This window comes from Amblyomma americanum, chromosome 9, assembly GCF_052857255.1.
Source record: "Amblyomma americanum isolate KBUSLIRL-KWMA chromosome 9, ASM5285725v1, whole genome shotgun sequence".
In the NCBI taxonomy this organism is placed as follows: domain Eukaryota; kingdom Metazoa; phylum Arthropoda; class Arachnida; order Ixodida; family Ixodidae; genus Amblyomma; species Amblyomma americanum.
The window spans coordinates 105,107,006-105,122,597 of NC_135505.1; the positions used below are offsets into that span (position 1 = coordinate 105,107,006).

A 15,592-nucleotide genomic window follows, 5' to 3' on the forward strand; every position below is an offset into this window, starting at 1 on the left:
CTCATGAGCCAAGAAAGGCTTGCGCCCTAAAAGTGGTTTTCTTAGGAAAGGAATTGCAGCACTAATTTTCTCACATCTCGGTGGACACCCGAACAGCGCCGTAAAGGAATGAAGAAATGTGGAAATGAAAGAGGAAAGACAGAAAGAGGTGAGACTGGCTGCGCCCCCGGCTCTTGGAGGGCCACTACAGCACGAGGACGGGGGAACGTTGTTATGAACAGCCGGAGGTCGACCCTCTTAGTGCGAGCGTTGAATCGTCGGCAGTTCTGCTGCTAAATTTGAATTGTAGCTGAGTTGTTGCCGCGGTGGCTCAGTGGTTAGGGCGCTCGACTACTGATCCGGAGTACCCGGGTTCGAACCCGGCCGCGGCGGCTGCGTTTTTATGGAGGAAAAACGATAAGGCGCCCGTGTGCTGTGCGATGTCAGTGCACGTTCAAGATCCCCAGGTGGTCGAAATTATTCCGGAGCCCTCCACTACGGCACCTCTTTCTTCCTTTCTTTAACTCCCTCCTTTATCCCTTCCCTCACGCCGCGGTTCAGGTGTCCAACGATATATGAGACAGATACTGCGCCATTTCCTTTCCCCAAAAACCAATTATTATTATTATTATTATTATTATTATTATTATTATTATTATTATTATAGACGAATTGTTGCGTGAGTACCTGCGCGGTTTAGGAGTGCCCGCCATGATTATCACTAGAATTCTCGCTTACAATGAAGGGGCCCGCCTCTGAGCCAGGTGCATCAATTACAGAGAATTCCGTCAGGCTGGGCAGGTTGAGGGCGGATTACTCTTCCTCATGTGCGACTTGGGATGTACCGGTCATAAAATTGTGGCTCCCTATAATATTGAGTGGGCCGGAGCGTCTGGTAGCTCTAGTAGGCTTGGTCATGTAATCATCATCATCACCCTTACTACACCCACTGCAGGGCAAAGACCTCTCTCATGTCTCTCCAATTAACCCTGTATTTTTCCAGCGTCATCCACCCTTTGCGGCTATAAAGCCGCAATGGGTGTGCGACTATAAAGCTCGGAACATTGTCTAGAGCCGCCTTGATGGCGGATGTGATCGGAATTTCTAAGACGAGGAATGCGGAGTTCATCTAGAACCTCGAGTGCTCTAACCTACGCCTCAAGTGCAGACTGCGTGGTTGCAGCCTGCGCGTTCGCCAGTGTGTTGCTATCAATCTCCTCCACCGCTATCAATTTTGGCGCGTCTCAGACAGGGCAAGGCGCTTGTGTAGGTTTGCGATTTCCTGTCCCCTCACCTCTTTCACTTCATTTCTCCATTCTGCCGGCTATCCTTTATTTCCGCTGCCCAAGCTCAGGTGCTTCAGTATCGATGGCAGATGCCAGAGCTAGCAAAAATCTTTTCCTTCCTTTTTACCATTATTTTAATAAAAAAAACGCTACCAACACCACCAGACAGCGAGCCCAGAGCAAGCCCGGTGGTCCATCTACCGGCAAACCGGAGATGCTTCGGACAGCACAACCGCTACCCCGAGCCGACGTGAAGAACGAACGTGTGCTCCCCCACCAAGTTCTTCGCGGACATGTGTGCAAGCCGTGATACAGGGATCCCAAGTGAGCAGCAAAGGAAGGGCAGCCCCTCCTCACCTCCCCCCTCCCTTTCCAAACCGTCTACAAAAACGGCCGTGCAATCTGAAATTTCCGGCCGGTGGAGATAGTCTGCACAGCCGGCTCCTCTAAGCGCAGCAGGATATCTCGTCCTCCCATGTCTTGAGGTAGGCTGCACTGGGTCCCACGGTAGAGGGTTCGCCGGGCAGAGAAAGAGGACGTGGATGGAAGAGGCGAAGAGTTCTGGGCATACGGCGTAGACAGGAGGTATGACAGTGGGATAGGGAAAGAGGTGAGGGGATAATGTGAGTCTGTATTCCGCGCCAGGGCGTTGCGTGTTTGTTATGGAGGGTCTGGTGTGGCGGGGGTAGAGTTGGCGGGAGACTCTGTAGGCCTGCATCAGCTCGCTAATCAATGCATGCAGTCCTTCGTGAATCCTCGATACAAGGCCAGCTGAGACCGGTTTAAAGAGCCTCTGGCAAAGAGTTTGGCGGCCTCGTTTCCGGGATTCTCGGAGTGCGCAGGCACACATATCAGCTCAACATGGTGCGGCGGGGGTGCATCGGGCAAGCACAGTATATCAAAAACAGGGGCATCGACTCGGCCTCGCGCAAAATTTAAAAATGGCAGTTTTACAGATACTGCGCGATTTCCTTTCCCCCAAAACCAATTATATATATATATATATATATATATATATATATATATATATATATATATATATATATATATATATATATATATATATATATATATATATATATATATATATATATATATATATATATATATATATATATATTAGAGTGCCCGGGCTCGAACCCGACCGCAACGCCCGTGTTTCGATGGAGGCCGCGGTGGCTCAGTGGTTAGGGCGCTCGGCTACTGATCCGGAGTTCCCGGGTTAGAGCCCGACCACGGCGACTGCGTTTTTATTGAGGAAAAACGCTAAAGGCGCCCGTGTGCTGTGCGATGTCAGTGCACGTTAAAGGTCCTCAGGTGGTCGAAGTTATATCGGAGCCCTCTACTACAGCACCTCTTTTTCATTTCTTCTTTCACTCCCTCCTTTATTCCTTCCCTTACGGCGCGGTTGAGGTGTACAACGATATATGAGACAGACACTGCGCTATTTCCTTTCCCAAAAAAACAACTATTATTATTGTTATCTTTAACGTGCACTGACATCGCACAGCACACGGGCGCCTTAGCGTTTTGTCTCCATAAAAACGCAGCCGCCGCGATGGAGTTTGAACCCGGGAACTCCGGGTCAGTAGCCGAGCTCCTAACCACTGAGTCACCGCGGCCGGTTAGGAAAGTATAAAAAAATTGTTTTGAGGATAATTTAAGGCAATTTCTAGGCACGATTAAAGGACACTCGAAGGACAAGTTAAGGCAGTGTTTATGCAATAGACAAACTAATTCGAAACAAAATGCTTTCGCACGTCGTACTCGCTTTAACAGCGCGTTAAAACTGTAAACTTTTACATCCAAGTTATCGTACGTTGTTATATGTGCTCAAGCTGAATTTGGGCGTCAATAACTGGAGAGAATATGCAAGCTCCGCCTTAATGATATGACGCAATAGCGCAATACGTTCACTAGAATGTGTGCAGAGCCGCCGCGGTGGCTGAGTGGCTACGGCGCTCGGCTGCTGGCCCGAAAGACGCGGGTTTGATCGCGGCCGCGGCGGTCGAATTTTGATGGAGGCGAAATTCTAGAGGCCCGTGTGCTGCGCGATGTCAGTGCGCGTTAAAGAACCCCAGGTGGTCTAAATTTCCGGAGCCCTTCACTACGGCGTCTCTCATAGCCTGAGTCGCTTTGGGACATTAAACCCTCGTAAACCAAACCAGAATATGTGCAGAGAGCCGCTATATACAATAATAGATTCTTGGGAGTCCTCATACTCCTGCTGGCGGACTGGTGCAGCGGTTGAGCCATCGAATGAGAAGTGAGCCACTTACTGTGCCCTTTCCTTTCCTCTAAACCACTTTTTGCTCCGACAGGTACAGTGGTGGTGTAGTGTTTATTCAAAAATAAAAAAAAATAAATATAAAAATCAAAAGGAAGGAAGATTTTTGCTAGCCCCGGCATCTGCCGCATCTGCCATCATTACGGAGGCACCGGAGCTGGAACAGCGGAAATAAAGGATTGCAGGAAGAATGAATGAAATAAAAGAGGTGAGGGGACAGTAATAAAGCATAGGGGGTGAGGTAACATACACAAATACACTATTTGCACAATAATACGTATATACAGGTTGCACGCGAATTAAATACAAAAAAGAAGGGAAAGTACACGCGCACAACACAATGTACGTACACAGCGGCTGGAGTGGAGCGTCCAGCGGTTGGTCATCCAAGGTAGAACACGCGGACCGTTCGGTCACGGCGCGGCATTACCTGGCGGAGAACACGCGAGACATCTCAAGCCCATGTGTTCGAGGAATGCACAAGAGGCTAACCAAGGCTCACTGACGGTGCGCGCACTGCACTGCAGCCACAATAGCGTCATTAGGCACCGATATGTGAGACAGATACTTTGCCATTTCCTTTCTGCAAAAACCAATTTAACCTTACTGCCGCGGTTCACGGTCTCCACAGCAGGCGTCGCATGGATAACCCCTACCGTTCCGCTGAGCGCATCAAAGCGCACCGATGCGATAAAGGAGGGACTGAGAGAAGAAAGCAAGAAAGAGCTGCCGTAGTGGAGGGCTCCGGAGCAATTTCGACCACCTGGGGATCTTTAACGTGCACTGACATCGCACAGCGCACGGGTGCCTTAGCGTTTCGCCTCCATCGAAACGCAGCCGCCGCGGTCGGGTTCGAACCTGGGTACTCCGGATCCTGGAGCGCAAGGATTGACCTTGCGTATCTGAGAAAAGGCAACCAGTCTAAATACTGTGTAAGCAGCATTTAAACAACTGCGTGTTACTTTATCGATCATCGGGCAGTGTTTATCCCTGTCAAAACAAGTGAATAAATAAATAAATAATGTCTCACCGAATACTTCTTCAATGCTTAACATTTTAGTCACAACATCAAAGTCGACAACATGCGTACCCAGCGGGGAACTACAGCTCTCGCTACGTATATCCTGGCATGGCTGAGCTAAGCCACTGCCAAATTTTTATTCCTGGCTTGTTTATGCTCCTTCTTCTTTCTCTCCCATTCTCATTATGCGTAATGACAAACATCTCGAATAAAAAAAACGCCAGGCTAAAATTTGAATGCAAACAGCATAAAAATTGGTTTTTGGTTTTTGGGCAGAGGAAATGGCACAGTATCTGTCTCACATATCGGCGGACACCGGAAAAACGCCGTAAGGGAAGGGATAAAGGAGGAAGTGAAAGCAGAAAAGAAGAGGTGCCATAGTGGAGTGCTCTGAAATAATTTTGACCATCAGGGGCCGTATTACGCAACTGTCACAAATTCTCTTAAAAGTTCTTGACAATGATGTCAAAATTACGAAACGATGAGACGTCACCGCTTGATGCAACGAGGATTCAGCCAATTACAGCAGGGCGGTGCCCCGAGAGCATATTATTTTTTTTACGGTGAGGGACCGTCTGCTAAATTTTTGTAAAAAGAAATAAGCAGCGATCAGAATAACTATTATTTTATTTTGCCTAAACATAGTGTTTAAATCTGGAAAATATTAAGCAAAATAAAAAGTGTTCGAAGTTGTGCTATTAAATTGGCTTCTGGGGTCACTGCGGCATCGCCGGCAACGAAGAAGCTGACGACCTCGCGACCGCTGCACACCAACTACCTGCCAGCGATCTGCCCCTTGCGCTGGAGGACGTGCGTGCGGCCATCCACGACCATCTCCGAAAGCAGCACCCCGACCCACGCATCGCGGGAGGTGAGCGCATCGACAGTGTCACCGGCTGTCGCGCACTTACACGATCGCAACGTGCAATGATCCTCCGCGCGCGCATTGGCTGCGTGTGGCCCGGGGAACGACGGGTGCGTCACGGAATCGCGACGAGTGATGTGTGTGAAGGATGCGGTGCAGTGGAAACACTAGAACATCTGCTCCTTCGCTGTTCCGCGTTCGCCGATGCTCGTCCCGATATGCCCGCGGCCTATAGGGCGCAGGGCATACTACCAGACTCCATCAAGACGCTATTGTGGCCGCAGGGCAGTGCGCGCACTCGTGAGCGAACTTTGGTGAGCCTCTGTGCATTCCTCGAACACACGGGCTTGACGTCCCGTCTGTTCTCCGTCAGGTAGTTACACGCAGTGACCGAACGCTCCGCGAGTTCTACCTTGAACGATTAATAACTGGACGCCCCACTCCAGTTGTAACCTACACAGTGCTGTGCGCGTGTGTGATTTAATTCCTCTAAAATGAACTAATCACGCGCCCAACCTGGACACATTACTTATTGTGTAAATAGTTTGTACATATTACTTCTCCCCCTATCCTCTATTCCTGTCCCCTCACCTCTTTCATTTCATTTCTCCATTCTGCCTGCTGTCCTTTATTTCCGCTGCCCCAGCTCAGGTGCTTCAGTATCGATGGCAGATGCCGGGGCTAGCAAAAATCTTTTCCTTCCTTTTTACTATTATTTTTAATAAAACCACTACCACCACCACCTACCTTTTGCGGCCGCGGGGATGGGCAGACGGCGGTAAAATATTAAGCCGCTTTGCACGAAAGCCGCCAATTGCACGCCGTGTTATTGTTTGTTACACCGTGTCTGAAATCAAGGTACTGTGCGGTTGACCTGAGTAGGCAGAAAAATGTTAACGAATGCAGTGAAGGCTACGTGCCTACCGAGCGAACTTGCAAGAAAAGCTTCGCCCGAAATCGACGAAGACAACTTGTTGAAGTCTGTGTTGTTCGGCTCTTTCGATCGATGACAAAAATGCCAAAAGATGAAGTTGCAGTTTGTGATGTGTTGTTGTCTGTTTCTTTTTCCTTGGGAAACAAAAGACGACCACGAAGTGCGATTTTCTGGGAAAAATAATGTGCTTTGCCAGCATAAGTGTGTTTTATTTATGTGGCACAGAGGTGACCGCAGGAATCCCTCCCTTCTGCGCGCTAAGTTAGCATATTGCCTCCAACACCTGCTGCCCGCATTTCCTTACCATCGGTTGTGCGATACCGACGTATGTAACCAACGGAAGCTTCAAAGCCGCGGGTAGCAAAGAACCGCAGTGCACACAGCACATGCCGCCGCACCGACAGCGCGCTCGCAAGCAAATTTCCTCCCAGTTCATCGGAGTTCGTCACACAGCCACTTCACAGTCTGCTTCTTCAGTCGAAAAAGGCGCCGAAACAGCTTGTCCAGCAAGTCAAACATAATGATGCGCCCTTCTTCGCCGTTGCTCGCGGTGGCGCAGCCGGCTCAGTCGTATCGCCACGTGCACCGCCGCCATTTTCTGTCAAAAACGCAACGGTCAAATTGACCGCCTCGAGACTGTCACAAAAAACTGTCAATTAGCGCCTGCATAATTAGGTGTGCAGCGTACGTCACCCTTTCTGCCACATCCGTGACGTAACCTGCAGTCACCCAGGACACACAAAAAAGCAAAATGGCTGCTTATTTGCGTCAGCTGCAGGTTACGTCACGGATGTGGCAGAAAGGGTGACGTACGTTGGACACGTAATTGTGCAGGCGCTAATTGACAGGTTTTTTTGATGACCGACCAATAGGAGCGAGGCTAATTGACACGTTTTTGACAAGTTTTTGACAACTTTGCTAATTGACAGTTGCGCATTCAGGCCTCTGGGGATCTTTAATATGCACTGACATCGCACAGCACACTGGCGCCTTTACGTTTTGCCTCCATCAAAACACTGCCGCGGTAGGGTTCGAACCCGGCAACTCCGGATCAGTAGCCGAGCGCCCTGACTACTGAGCCAAAGCGGCGGGTGCAAACAGCATACCTCATTTGAAATCAGGCATACAGTAGACAGCTCAAGTACATTCGCTTGTCCCTGGTTTCACTCTTTGTATAGCCACGTTCGTGAGCTTTCAAGTGACTTGCAGTCGGTAATTGGGAGTCTTTTTACAGCTTCGCTGCCCAACCACCTTCACAGCGTAGATTGGAGCCACATTTTTTAACGGGACAGCGTTAAGGAGCTCGTGTCGCAGAACAGCCGGTGTCGTCGGTGTTATTTGGCCGTGAGCGAAAAATGGCACATCTCGGTGGACACCTTAACCGCGCCGTAAGGGAAGGATTTTCCTTCCCTTACGGCGCGGTATGGGTGCCCAGCGAGAATTGTGAGACAGGCGTCATTTCCTTTCCTTTCCTTAAAACCAATTTTCATTTCAATTTCCTTCCCTTACGACCCACCCGCCGCGGTGGCTCAGTGGTTAGGGCGCTCGACTACTGATCCGGAGTTCCCGGGTTCGATCCCGACCGCGGCGGCTGCGTTTTTATGGAGGAAAAACGCTAAGGCCCCCGTGTGCTGTGCGATGTCAGTGCACGTTAAAGATCCCCAGGTGGTCGAAATCATTCCGGAGCCTTCCACTACGGCACCTGTTTCTTCCTTTCTTCTTTCACTCCCTCCTTTATCCGTTCCCTTAAGGCGTAGTTCAGGTGTCCGGCGATGTATGAGACAGATACTGCGCCATTTCCTTTCCCCCAAAACCAATTATTATTATTCCCTTACGACCCGGTTCGGGTGTCCACCGAGATATGTGAAACAGGCGTCCTTTCCTTTCCTTGAAAAATTTTGTGTTCATTTTCCTTGCCTTACGGCGCGGTTCCGGTGTCCAGCAACATATCTTTCCTTTCCTTAAATTGTCCGGGCAAGGGGTCTCACCGAAGGACGATGGCATTGTTCCGTGGATTCCTTAGCAATGCTGCAACACGCTGTCGCGTCCTGCTCATGAAGGCGAAGCTTAAGCGTTCTTCAAATTTTTTCCTCTCTCTCTGTGCCATTTTCTTTCCTCAGAAAGCAATTATCAGCCGCTGATCGCGAAGCGTTTAGGATGGTGTAATAGGCGCGTGTGTCAGTGTAATGTCTTCGCATTTTTGAAGAGAAAAATTCACTACGCTAGCTTTTCGAGCCGTCAGCAGCGCCGAAAGTTAATAATAATAATTGGTTTTGGGGGGAAAGGAAATGGCGCAGTATCTGTCTCATATATCGTTGGACACCTGAACCGCGCCGTAAGGGAAGGAATAAAGGAGGGAGTGAAAGAAGAAAGGAAGAGAGAGGTGCCGTAGTGGAGGGCTCCGGAATAATTTCGACCACCTGGGGATCATTAACGTGCACTGACATCGCACAGCACACGGGCGCCTTAGCGTTTTTCCTCCTTGAATGTAGCTAGAGGTCAAACAAGGAAATGACGCCTCCATTTTGAAACAGCGCAACAAAGACGGGACGTGGAAACTGAGGTGTAAAGACAAAGTTTCCACGTCCCGTCTTTGTTGCGCTGTTTCAAAATGGATACGTACCAACTTGCCCAAATTTCTGCTTTACGAAATGACGCCTGTCTCACTTACCTCGGTGGACACCCGAACCGCGCCCGTAAGGCATGGTGGTGGTGGTTACAACTTTATTGCCACGAAATGGAAGGAATTAGTTAGGACTGGGGTGAGTCTAGGGTGGCCTGCAGTCGGGGGCGACCTCTTGAGCTCGCGTGATGAGGGCCAGCTGCGTTATTTTTCTTGAACTGGCCCAGAGCTGGTCCCATTCCTCTGCCAAGGAAGCTGGCAAGTGTGTCATCGGAGGCGGTTTGCTAGCGTATTGCCATAATATATGGTCTTGGGTGGCATGCGCCCCGTGACCGCAGTGCGGGCATACAGGATCACATTCACTATTTGTGATTAAACATAACCACAATCATAATCACAATCTTTTTCAAACCGGCTTTCTGAAATTATCGGCATGGTTTGCGCGTCGTTTGGGATCATATTTAGCTTCATATCTCGGTATACAACGAGCAATACTACATTTGTAAATATCACCGAAGCTATATTATATATAATATATATTATTATATTATGTATAATATATATATATATATATATATATATATATATATATATATATATATATATATATGCTGTCTTGTGTGAGCGCCCTTAATGTCGATTCGAAGAAAGCAAGATGTTGAACAAATAACAAAAAAATGCCTGCTACTGTGTCTGTGTCAGTATGGCTATCTAGGGAAACCGGCAGTCGTTCGACCACAAATGTAGTCAGGGAGATGCACCTTTTCGTTTCCTACCAGGGTTAACTAGTGCTAAACCGCCAGCAATTTTTATCCTTTCTTAAAAAACGAAGGAAGACCACAGTTCCTTCGTTCTAGTGAAGTTTCTTCCTCTCTAAAAAAAGTGGTTCCTTCCTCCCTAAATAAAGTTTAATGCGTATGCATTGTATGGCTATGCTTGCGGTTTCGTGTCATCACGATAATCGAACGAATTGAATTATAAGGAAAAGAATGTTGCATTCGATAGAGCATCAAAAAATTCCCAGGTGAAATAATTAAGTGCATGTGGGGTAATTAGTTAATTAACCAGAGCCACAAATGTGCAAAAAGTGGGCAGGGCCTGCGCAAAAGTAGCGCCAAATTTGAAAACTCTGGAAGTTACGCAGCTAAAGCGTGGCTCCAAATTTGAAAAACCTGAAGTTCCGCCGGAGCGAAATGTGGCGCCAAATTTTAAAACCAAGCGTGGCGCCATGTTTTAAAACTGCAAATGGCAATGCTGATCTTGATTAATTACGGTTATTATTTGAGGCAATTCGGAAATTGCATGAATTGGCGTCAGTACATCACCAGTCGAAATGAACCACTATTTACAGAAAACTGACCTCCCGGATAAAGATTGGTAATGGAATTATCAGAAACAAATACCTCACCGACCACCACCATTGCCCGGGGCACAAGCAAGTTCTCTAGGTTCGCATTTTCAAATTTCTAAAAATTCTGGCGGTCTCAAAAAAAGAGGGCACGCTGCAAAAGGAATTTATTTTACTTCGCCACTTGTGCAGGTTTTTAAACAAAATTATTTAAAATTTCAAGCGGCACTTGAAATACCCCTATATTTAGCCGTCGAAGGCGTGCTGTGCTTGCAGGGCATGGTAGTTGCGAACTTAAGTGCAGGAAGAAAAATTCTTAACACACGAAAGGCACCACAACATTCTCGTCGGTCGACGATATGCCTGGATGCTGCTGAATAAAGAAATTAAGCAGACACACTGAAGAATTGTGACGTGTGTGAATGCGAAAGCCTCATTGTCCCTGGGTGCTGTAACCGCCGGCGTGCTGAGCGGTTTGGGCGCTCGGTTACACAGCCGGAGTTCCCGTGGTCGAAACCGGCCGCTGCGGCCGTGTCTCGATGGAGGCGAAACGCAATTGCGCCCGTGTGCTATGCGATGTCAGCGCATATTAAAGACATCAGGTGGCCGTGGTCAAAATTATTCCGAAGCCCTCCACTATGGCACCCGCCTCGGTGGCTCTGTGGTTAGGGCGCTCGGCTACTGATCCGGATTTCCCGGGTTCGAACCCGACCGCGGCGGTAGCGTTTTGATGGAGGCGCAATGCTAAGGGGCCCGTGTGCTGTGCGATGTCAGTACACATTAAAGATCCCCATGTGGTCGAAATTATTCTGGAGCCCTCCACTACGCACCTCTTTCTTCCTTTCTTCTTTCACTCTCTCCTTTATCTCTCTCTTAAGGCGCGGTTCAGATGTGGCCGATATGTCAGACAGGTACTGTTCCATTTCCTTTCCCAAAAAAACAATTTGATTTTCCTCCACTATGGTCCGTCTTTCTATTCCTTCTTTCACTCCCACCTTCGTCCCTTTCCTTACGGCGCACCTCGGGCGCCCACCGAGATTTGAGACAATTACTTCGACATTTCCTTCTCTCAAAAATAGCTATGGTTTTACTGCAGAACCTGGTTACGGAGCGAAAGCTGCGATGTATCGGGCAAATAGACGCTGCTTGGCGTCCGTAAAGTACAGGGCCTTCCGCACACTAGATAGAGAAAGCGCCATCCCTGCCACCTAGCAAGCGTTGAAGGAATGAATGAATGAAGTGTTTATTTAGAAAAGGAATCTCAAGGCCTTTTGTTGCGGAAATGAGTTGTTAAGGGGGAAGAGTAAGGGTCGATTGATACATGAAAGGACGGCATGAGCTGTCTAGCCACTCTTTACGCTGCTTTGTAGAGGCCACTTAGCATATTTGCAAATATCTTAACAGATGCCGTTGGCTCCGACTCTGGTCGATGCATGAAATTCCTCGCCATCGGTGGGAAAACCATGCTTGGCGACGAGGTCGTCGCATCCCTTGCGGAACTCTGAACAATGCCAAACTAGGTGGCACAGGTTAGCACGACACATGCAGCCACAGTACAGGCACTGCACAACGTCAATATTGCCCCCTTGATGCCAGCCAGGACGGGTAAGTCACTTACGTATGATTTTTGGCGTGTAGGCGCCATCGATGATCTCATTAATGAATATCTGCTCATGCAGTGTTGGAGCAGCTGACGTAGCAAAGTAACCCGGTGCTGTGACGGCTGTAAGTCGTGCACAGCTTCTCTGCCTTAAAGACGCCAAGCCACGTCTACTTGCCCCATACACCACAGCTTTCCCTCTATAACCAGGTTCAGCAGTAGTTAAACCGCAGCTATTTTTTTTTTCTGCAATGGTGCGGCAGACACTACTATGCAAGAATCAACATGTGGCGTTTGCCTACTACAGCTGAATGATTTGTAGTCAATTTTTTTCTCACGCTTTTTCGGTTTCATTGTTTATCGTTTATAGGATTTTATTGTCCCAAAGCCACTCAGGCTATGAGGGACACCGTAGTGATGGGCTCCAGAAATTTCGACTTCGGTTTCAACAACCGAATAATGGATGTGACGCCAAAGTGTGGTTATATGTCACGTGAGGCATGGAAACACTGCGATATAATCGCTTCTTAATCGCTTTAATTCACTAGAGTGCTGAAGCCAGCTTCCTCAAAAGCCGGAATGGCAGCGAATGTAAAACCAGCGAATATTTTGCAGTTTTCGTATGCCTCACGTGACCTGTAATCTCACTTTGACGTCACAGTCATAATTCGGATGTTTAAAAGCAACCGGCACAGCAGGAGAAATAAATTCGATTATAAATTATTTAACGCTTGTCGGAGAATACCGCGTATTATTCGATATATAATAATGCCTTACGTGTCACTAAAAAGGAGAAAGCACGCACGTAAAAGTTAAGTGTCTATACGGCTTAAAAGGGCTGTCAGACTATCCCGACACGACGCCGATTCGACGCGACATCGTGTCGCTCGTAAAACGGATCTCGGCTGATGGCGTGCCAACTTCCATGACTGACTAGCGAGAAGACATGCGGAACCACTCGCCAACGCGGCCATCTCTCGTTCTGTTCTTTTCTTTTATAATTTTAGTTTAACGCGATAGCGTTAAAGGCCCCGTTACACACTAAATCCAGCGTCAGCGTTGTCGGCGTTGTGAGCGAAAATTAGCGAGCATGGCTCTGGCAGGTGGTCCCCAGAGAGCAACCTAGGAGGCAGGCAGGCCACCTAGGTCACGTGACCCTGCGGCGTGATCGCAACCTGTCCACAGGACAGTGGGCAACCTGCCCACTGTGGCAGGTAGCAGTTAAATTAACGATTGGTCGCTCTGGAAGAGCAACCTGCGCCGCAAAAGGCCCACCGCTGGGAGCACCTGCCATCGCAGCGAAGTGGCGCATCGCTTAATTGCTGCACCACTGGTCCAGGAGGCGTATGAGAACTCCCATTGATCTGTGATTGTTAAGTCGTGATTGACCAATTCTGCATATTTGGGGGTTACGCATTACCGCAATCGCTTCATACCCTTAAGGCGGAGCTTAAGATTTCCTTCTAATTTTTTTCTCACAGGTTTGTAAGCATTCGACTGCGGACATTGAAACAGTACATAAAAGTATCATTTCAAAAAGTGTTGCAAAATTGGCTCCCCTAACCACGCAATTCAGAATACTATGCTATTCAATAACTTTATTAAAGAAAACTAATAATACAACTGGTAATGCGACATTGATAACTCATAAGAATACGTAGTGTGGTCTAGTCTACCCGATAGTGTGCCTGTATACAATGAGTGTTTTGTTCAATGCAGTGCAGTCTTTGTAAATAACATGTAAGAATTTTGCCTGTTGAATTTTTGCCACATAGACGAACACCGCTGTCTGACGCAAACAAGGTGCGGTGGCGCTGCTGACGGCGGCTGGGACGATTGGGCTAAAACTGGAGGTGAGAAGTAGGCTTAGCAGTCATATAATAACGTGAAAGCATAAGTTTTCGAAGCAGTTTCCTTATTTTATATTGCACCTATCATGTCGGCCCTTCGTGAAGAACAACCAAGTTCATCATTGAGCAGATTCTCAATAAATGAAGCATCGATTCGAAGGTGGCGTATTTTTAAAACACCGCTTTACGTACGAGTGGGGGCGATTCGAGTTGTAGTCACGGGGCGGAAGAGCGGCCCATGAAAATACATATAAACATAACTTTCTCATATATTTGTTCTCTTTTCACAGAGCACCCACAGTTTGTGAACAGTTGGCGAGTACTTTGAAGCACAGTGATTGGTTTGGTTTATGGATTGGTTTGGTTTATGGGGCTTTAACGTCCCAAAGCGACTCAGGATATGAGAGACGCCGTAGTGAAGGGCTTCGGAAATTTCGACCACCTGGGGTTCTTAACGTGCACCGACATCGCACAGTACACGGGCCTCTATAACTTCGCCTCCCTCGAAATTCGATTGCCACTGCCGGGATCGAACCCGCGTCTTTGGGGCCAGCAGCCGAGCGCCATAACCACTTAGCCACCACGGCGGCTCGAAGCACAGTGAGAAATCAATGCTACATCATATTGTTTGAACATACCTTTTTTAGGCGCCGCGAAGAAATACAGCGACTCAGGATATGAGAGACGCCGTAGTGAAGGGCTTCGGAAATTTCGACCACCTGGGGTTCTTAACGTGCACCGATATCGCACAGTACACGGGCCTCTATAACTTCGCCTCCCTCGAAATTCTATCGCCACTGCCGGGATCGAACCCGCGTCTTTGAGGCCAGTAGCCGAGCGCCATAACCACTCAGCCACCGCGGCGGCTCGAAGCACAGTGAGAAATCAATGCTACATCATATTGTTTGAACATACCTTTTTTAGGCGCCGCGAAGAAATACAGAACACGAGAAGCTTTAGCAATCACCACATCAATGTGGGTTGTCCAGCCCAGGGTTTGTATAAATATATGCCGTTGGATTAAAGTCTAAGGTTGCCATTCCTCTATTAGCAATTGCCTTAGTAAATACCTCGGAGGCAACGGACAGTAAGCTGATCGGTCTGTAATTTTTCAAGTCCTTGGTGTCTCCTTTCTTATGAATTAAGATAATGTTTGCGCTCTTCCAAGCTCCTGGTACGGCCAAGGTCATAAGCCTTTGCGTATACAGGTTGGCTAGTTTTTCTAGCACAATCTCCCCTCCGTCCTTCAACATATCTGCTGTTACCTTATCTTCACCAGCTGTTTTTCCCCTTTGCATTACTCCTAAGGCTCTGTTTACTTCCTCTTTCGTTACTGGCAGGATGACGCATTGCTGGGCGCTACTTTCTCTCTAATGATCATGCAAACAGCATGATCATGCAATGATCAAGCAGGCTTTCGTAAAGTATATTCAACAATAGATCATATTCACACTATCAATATGCTGGTAGAGAAATGCGCTGAATATAGCCAACCCCTATATATAGCCTTCATTGATTACGAGAAAGCATTCGACTCTGTGGAAATCTCAGCTGTCATACAGGCATTGCGAAGTCAGGGTGTACAAGAGCCTTATGTGAAAATACTGGAAGATATCTATAGCAACTGCACAGCTACCACAGTCCTCCATAAAGTCAGCAGTAGAACTGCAATAAGGAAGGGCGTCAGGCAAGGCGATACGATCTCGCCAATGCTATTAACCGCCTGTTTACAGGATATAATCAGAGGCCTGAATTGGGAACAGTTGGGGTTAAGAGTTAATGGAGAATACCTAAATAAT

At 47.9% G+C, this 15,592-nt stretch overlaps 1 non-coding gene across 1 annotated transcript; it reads left to right on the top strand.

Moving 5' to 3' along the window:
• Positions 1–299: 299 nt before the first annotated feature.
• TRNAS-ACU (transfer RNA serine (anticodon ACU)) lies at positions 300–371 on the top strand. The gene has a single exon. It is a non-coding gene; the product is annotated as a tRNA-Ser (tRNA).
• Positions 372–15,592: the final 15,221 nt, after the last annotated feature.